Here is a 7,240-nt window from a genome sequence, read left to right on the forward strand (position 1 = left end):
TTGCTCTGAAATAAACTTGAACTTCTTTCCAACTTTTTTGATTCCGACTGTCAAAATATTGGTGGTGGAAGCAGCAGGAGCAGCAGCGAGGCTGGGATGAATGAAAAGCCCTGGGGAGTAAACATCAACCAAGCACCTGGAGTACCACCACAGGAGTTCTTGGCCTGTCCAGCACCTGCTGCATGAAGCTGCATCCTCTTGGTATTAACAAAGCCCAAATGAATCTGCACGTAGATTCTGAGGTCTTAAAGCACACTGAAGAATAAGTTACTCTCTAAAGCCAACTCAATATGTCAATAAAGCATATTCTTGGATCACACTAATTGTCACAGCTGCACTGAGGCTCAGCAAGTAACTTCAATATACCAGTGGCAATAAATCTAATCTCAGGATCCATTCAAATGATAAAAACTATTTACTCATGTTTGCTTTACTCTCTTCTCCCCAGTTGTTCTTGGGTTTTTTTCTTGAGTACAAAGGAAATATCTTTATAGGGTAAAAAAAATCCCTCCAATTAAATATCCTAGTGCAGAGATAGTCTGCTGCCTTGGAAAAATCAAGAGCTTTCCCATTAGAAAAAATGCCTCTGCTCACAGTACAACTTGTGTGGAAGTCTTAGTGATCATTAAAAGAAACACCTCATTACAGATCCTCCATCATGAAGGAAAGGTTAGTTCAGAGGATGAGATGGAAGGCAATCTCAAAGAGCTGATAAAAACTTCAGGGTTAGAAATTGGGTTCTGAAGAAATGGTAGTGCATGGCTTATGTTGCCAGAAAAGATCTTGTTAGAAGTACCCACATCTTGATTCAAACACAGTCTTTGTGTTGCACAAGAAAGCCGTGACATTCCCCAGAGAAGCCTGGTACTCTTCACTCTATCTCCTTTAAATGAACAAAGAATCCATTTACAGATATTTAGTTCCAAAATTACTCAGTTTTGGCACTACATCACAGCACTCCATCCTCCTGAGGGGACCAACAGCAGTACAGGAGACTTGCCTTCTGTTCTCATAAAGCTCTGTTGTTGAGAGGCAGTCAATAAAATATTGTTTCAGTTTTTACTGTCAATAGTGATACATCACGTTTGTATCATGCACGTCAGGCCAGGCAATCACAAAGCACTTTACAAGACCTCATTTCACAAAACAGCTGCAAATGCATGTCCCATCCACACACAGATATCCCCACAGCACTGAGTGGGATGTGCACTGTCTGCTCACTGTGTCTGTTACCTGCACAGCTCAGGTAATCCTCCAAACCTCTCAGGTGAGCACTTATCCAGCCCAATTGGATTTAGATTGCAAAAGAAAGCAAGATTACATTATTCTCTGTGGGATTTTGTAAATCAAGGTTTTATACTTAAAAATTCCCTGTAGCATGTATTCCTACGTTAAAAGAGTGTATAACAATTTGTGTATTTATGTTAAATAATTCATGCTAAATATATGTTGCAATATTAAAAGTAAGGTGTTAGCAATAAAAATGGCAAGAAAAAAAAATCAGTCCTGTGTTTCTCCACAGGGGAATTAAGAAGGCATAAACATTGTTTAAAAATTCACCTGCATTAACAAGGATAGCAGTAGTTGTTCCTTCTACCTTGCAATGTCAGAGTGTTGCCAAAGGTAAAACTGTTGCTTTGAATGTGAACATGCTTCCAGGAATGCATTTTGTCCTCCATACAATCTTTTGCAGTGTGTCAGTTTCTTTTTGAGCTGTACACAGCCTTTCTAAACTGAAAAAAAAAGAGGAATACTACAAGTATAGGTATTATTTTGTACTGTCTCTGCATACATCCCCTATGGGCTTAGAGGGAATGGAGTTGAAAGAGCAGGAACTACACAGCTATCATTATTTTCTCTGGAAAGGTGATTTGGAAGGAATAAAGAATTGGCTTTTCCTTTAGGACCAGTCACAAAGCCAGTGTGGGTGAAAGGCTGGAAAATAGAAGTAAATTACTTTTCTTCCAACAAATAAAAGAAATAAAGGCAATTCCTTCCTTGGAGCAATCACAGTCATAAAAATTGGTGTCTAGAGACACAGTCTAACCCTACAGAAACAGAGCTCACAGTAATGAGTCAGGCTGCCTATCTAGGTGAAGTTCTCCTGTGTTGATGTGACAAAGACAACATTCATGTGGGCTACCATAGAAGAAGTCATATAAAAATGATGCTGAATTCCTGCTTAGTCGCTCTTACCATAGAAGACAGGAGGGGGATAACTCCTTGACTTTGGACAGGAAAATAACCTTGGTCCTGCAGGCAGGGTGTCTGCCTGAAACAATAATTTCGAAAAGGCCCAGGATCAATTTTGTGAACCACAGCTACTCAAACTGATCACCAAGGCCTTAGAATCTCATTTAAGTGCGATGTTCTCATTTATCTACTCTAGTTACCGCAACAACTTTAAGATTCTGGACTACTGCCCTGAACTGTCCAACTCTGGATAACTAAAATACTGGTTTCATTAGACTTGCTTTCTAGGAAGGAAAGGATTGTCTACAGCTTCACTGTGTGCATGATAATTTTGTTGTTTAGGTGAGAGGCTGGGGAGCTGCCTGTTGTGCCACCAGCAAAGTGCATCAGCAATTTTGCAGAGGTTAATCTTCTCAGTTTATCCACAGGCTCTCAGACAGTGTGAGACTTGGAATGATCTCTTAAAGACTATAGATTAAGAGATAAATTCACTGTTGTGGTGAATTTCTGCAGACAGGACTGCCAGAGCTCTTACAAGCTCCCAGATTTGAAGGACAACCTGTATGAGCATTGCTAGTCCCATAATTTGGGTAATTCAAGGATAGCTCTAAATTTATGTTTTGTCATTGACTATTGATCATGTGTCTTTGACTAGTCAATGACTATTGATTGCTCCACTTATCCTTATGACATAAAACTGTAGCAAAGGGAATAAAGTTTACCGAAGAACTAGCTCCACAAACACTAACAAGTGTTCACAGAGCCCTGACAAAAAGAGATCTCCCACAATATGTTGAGATTGGCCCTGCTTACCTTCTACTAATTCCTACTGTAAATCATTCCTACCAAAATTATATTCAGCATGATATACACATCTGGTATACATTATTCTCCACCATTTATTACACTACTTCTATGTTTGGTAATAATTGTCTGTCCTCACAACAACTTGTCCCCCAACTTTCCTACATGTGATCCCTAGAAAACACTAACCAAAACAATGACTAACCAAAGAAAACAGGAAAAAATTATTTTTTAAAAATCCCACAAACTGAAAAATCCCAGAACTGCTTCCCCAGCAGGTTTTATTTTGTAATAGCAAACATGCCCAAAGGGCAAGAGCAATCCATGATGTGGCTTTAGGATACCACCAGCAATGGACATAAAATGTTCTTCTGCTGTGTTTTTCAAGCAAATTACTAGTAAGACAAGAATGAAGCAAGAATTGTCTACCTCTCTGAGGATCAAAGTTTACTGTTTCAGGAAGGTGAAGAAACCTGAGTGCTATTCTAGTTGATCTCAGCGATTCCTCTGTAAAGACACTGTGCAGTAGTTGCACTTGCTTTTAGTTCACAGGTCCCAATATTATGAGCAACCTATCAGACACAACTTGCGGGGAATGATAAATTCAGTTTGCAATCAACATCAGCAATTTTCACTTTTAATCTTGAAAACAACCACTAGCCTTCTGGCTTTTTTAAAGATATTTTGATTCAAGTGGTTTCAGTATTTGGCAAATCCCTATAAAGGCCATTAGACCATTGCCCACTGAGAGGCAAAATGCTAACAGTCAAATCCCAGTACACATTGCCTCACGTGTGAGGACAGACCAAGTGTTCTGGAGTGATAATGAATTTAGGAAAGAACCGTGGAAGATGCACTTAAAGTATTCCAAGCTAACACACTCCTCCCATAGTCTCCCACTGCATACAGCTTCTTTCTGTCCTTGTGCCAGGAGGACTGTGGATCTCAGGACCAGCTGCAGTGACCACGGTGAAAGATAGAGCAGTGGTAGGGAAACATGGGTCAGGCAGCTCCTGTCACAGAAACCTGTGCCAAACCTCAAAGTTTGACACAGGGCGGCAGCTCCTTTAGGCCAATACCTACATTGTACCTGAACATCATACATGAGGCATTATCAAGGGGTTGGATGCAGCACAACATAAAAAGCAGAGGCTTCCATCCTCACAGCTATTGGAGAATACCACACACTTAGGAAAAATCCACCTTCTGCAAAGGTAGAGGGAGTTTTGCTGTTAACTAGGCTTCAGGTTGGGTCAAACTTTGATCTTTATCCAGTAATTAACTTGATATCCTCCCACTGCTGTGCCACTTCCCTTAAACATGGGGCCAGGTTCTGTCTTCCAGAGTTCTTTAGAGCACCAGCAAAATCATAAGAAGAGGAATAGTAAATCCTACCTAAAATTAATAGATGTTTTAATGTAGAAACCAAAGAGCACTTTCCTGTTCAGGAAACCAGCAGAACAGCCATTCTCCAGTCCTGTGGGCAGTATAACCATTGCAGACTCCATGAAAGGCTTTTAATAAAGAAGAGTATATGTTCAAATACCCCAAAATTTCAGAGTTTGACCTGCCAAAGACATGAAGTAGTAGTGGCTTTTACTGTAGCAGAATCACTGAGTAATACTACCCCGGGGAAAACTCCAGGCAAGTTCTCATCTACTTGCCATTATAAATTATGCCGACCCTTCAGTTGGACTTATGCAATTTTCCCTGTGGAGACACACTGAAGTTGTACAACTTTTCAGCAAGTCATTCTGGGGAAAGGCTCAGTAGAAACCTGCCCACATTTTGGCAGAATTTAAGGGCTAATATCCAAGGAAACAATAGAGAAAGCCAGCTTTCCAAAGGATATTTAACCCTGGGGACATCTAAAAAATTTTTAAGTGTTCCCAAACTGTTTCCTCAACACCTGTGCAGAAGTGCTCCACAGTTGGGAAAGTTTCATATGTAGCTCAGCCTAAGCTGCACCAAGCTCCAGAGTCCTGTCAGCAGTGCCTACAGGCCAGTGTGTCCCCTGAAGACACACTCACTCTCTAGTTAATTGTGCGGCAAAGGAGGCTCTAATTTGGAAACAGCTAAACTCCAGCCCAGAACTGGTACAATGAGATCAAGAGGGAAATACAGAGGGCTACTACATCCTCTGCACCTGTTTGTACACTTTCTAAGCACCTCTCTTGCTTTCCTTAAGGTAACTGGTGTATTAGATGAACCACTGGACCTAGGAGATACATCCATCATTGCACATATGCAAAAAGGAAAAGTAAATGACATGAAAAATGTTATTATGCAGGAAGACTTAGATTCATTCCTTGATTTATACTGAGTGAGTCAAGCCTGTTTAAGACAGAGGCTTAGTATGAAACAAGTTTTATCATTATTAGCCCTGAGATTCCATCAAAAAAAGACAACTAGCAGCCTGCTTTTCAGTGACTCTAGATGCAGTTTCAGCTTCATCATTTGCCAACTTTAAAAAGGGGTTATTTGGTGTTTTCTAATAAAAAATTACTTATATTGCACTGCTTGTAGATCTCAAACATTAAAAAAATCTGCCTTACAATCAGATTACAACTACTTTTTACACTCTCCTATTCTCCTACTTGGGGCTTGTATCAAACATTTAATGTTGTTATAGACCAGGTGCTGCTAAAACTTTTGTACATTATTTTTATTATTTTTTGTATACCATGAATTTCATAAACATACAGAAATGTCTATTTCCATAATACTTATTGCTTTTATCATTGATCTTAATTTTGTAACAGTGGCTGGTGATGAGTTGGACTTACCCAAATAAAGCGGCTTCAATCTATTCAATAGATTGCCCTCTGTAATAATTTTCAGTCAATAATGGTATTTGAAAAAGAAAACCAACCCCTCAATTTAGAAATTTTTAATGTTGATTCTCTTAAATTTGGGAGGATTAGCTGCATTACAGTTATTTTCATAGTATTTCTGTACTCGTGTTTATGTTTCTTGACAAATGTCTTTAAAACTTGATTTTATAATTGAATTGACACTTATTTTGGCATTAAGGTTAATTCTCATGAGCCTGCCTTTGGCATGTGCTCTATGCTACTTACACATTAACAATTAACAAGGCACATTTAACCGAACTCCTACTGCTGCCATATGATCTGTCACTAGGAACTTTGCAGGAGCCTTTACTCACAGTGAAGTCAAAAGTGAAGTCAAAATGGACTGACTGACTAGGATATGCTAGAAGAGGAAGCAATCAGGAATTTCAAATTATTTCATATGAATTTCATGTAATAAGATACAACACAGGCAGAAAACAATACTTGCTAGTTCTGGAAAACATTTTTTTTTCAGTTTCATTTGTTACTTCCTGATACAGTTAAGAAAAACCTGAGACAACATAGGGAATCCTTCTAATTCACCTAATTTCAAAGGTTTGTTTTATACCAAAATATTAAAGTCAGTATCCTCAGATAAAATATTACATAGAAAAAACACTCTAAGCTGTCTATAAAAATTTTTGTTTCTTGTTTCTAAAATCAGCACAATGATCTACTTATCAAATTAAGATTTAATTTTACAAAGGAATAGTAACGGCAGAAAAATTAGAAATCTCACTTCTAGGCAGATGCAAGCATGACCATAAAATGCCTGGAAAGTACCAACATTCAAATATAGATGTGTACTAAAAACTCTGTAAAGGTTTGTGCATCTATAGAACACATTATCTGCAGTATCTGCACACAGCTACTTCCTGGGTAAAGTCTTTCACCTATTTACAAGGTCTGTTCTATCAGCCAAGCTTTTTCCCAAAACATGAGGTTAAATCAAAAGTGTTAATGGCATCTTTCAGAGCTACTAGCTGTAAACCTCTTTTATAATAACATTTAAAGCATTAAACAAAAAATCTGTCCTTACTTACAAGGCAAAGCAGAAAAGGAAGGTCATTCATTACACCCCATTCACTATTTTCTGTTTCATTCTGTAAATATTATAGTGCTACTGAGAAAAAATATAATGTCTGAGGTTCTCAGATCTTCCTTCAGAGTTTCAATCACTCACTTCCCAAGAAGGGGTTTAACAAATACCACACTGTTCTGTCAATATTTGTATGCAGCACCACATAGGGCAAGCTGCCAAACTTGCATGGTTTAAAGAGCCAAGGGTAGAAAACTGACACCCTAACAAACACACTCCTCGTTTTGTCTCTTTTAAGGTGGTGGTAAAAGTGTCATCTTTGCTTCTGACTGCAGTTTTGGAAGGCTCT

General features: G+C 38.7%; 1 protein-coding gene across 3 annotated transcripts in view; it reads right to left on the minus strand.

The window, feature by feature from the left end:
• NCKAP5 (NCK associated protein 5) overlaps positions 1–7,022 on the minus strand; it is a 395,107-nt gene extending 388,085 nt beyond the window's left edge. Inside the window, exon 1 of one of the 3 annotated variants that reach the window (XM_064661544.1) lies at positions 6,896–7,022. The gene's annotated coding sequence lies outside the window, so the exon portion shown is untranslated. Of the gene's footprint in view, positions 1–1,560; positions 1,722–6,895 lie in introns of those variants that run through there. The other 2 variants (XM_064661543.1, XM_064661545.1) reach the window with 2 other exon arrangements.
• Between the last annotated feature and the right edge of the window lie 218 nt (positions 7,023–7,240).

The sequence above is a fragment of the Pseudopipra pipra genome, chromosome 7, assembly GCF_036250125.1.
Source record: "Pseudopipra pipra isolate bDixPip1 chromosome 7, bDixPip1.hap1, whole genome shotgun sequence".
Taxonomy (NCBI): Eukaryota; Metazoa; Chordata; class Aves; order Passeriformes; family Pipridae; genus Pseudopipra; species Pseudopipra pipra.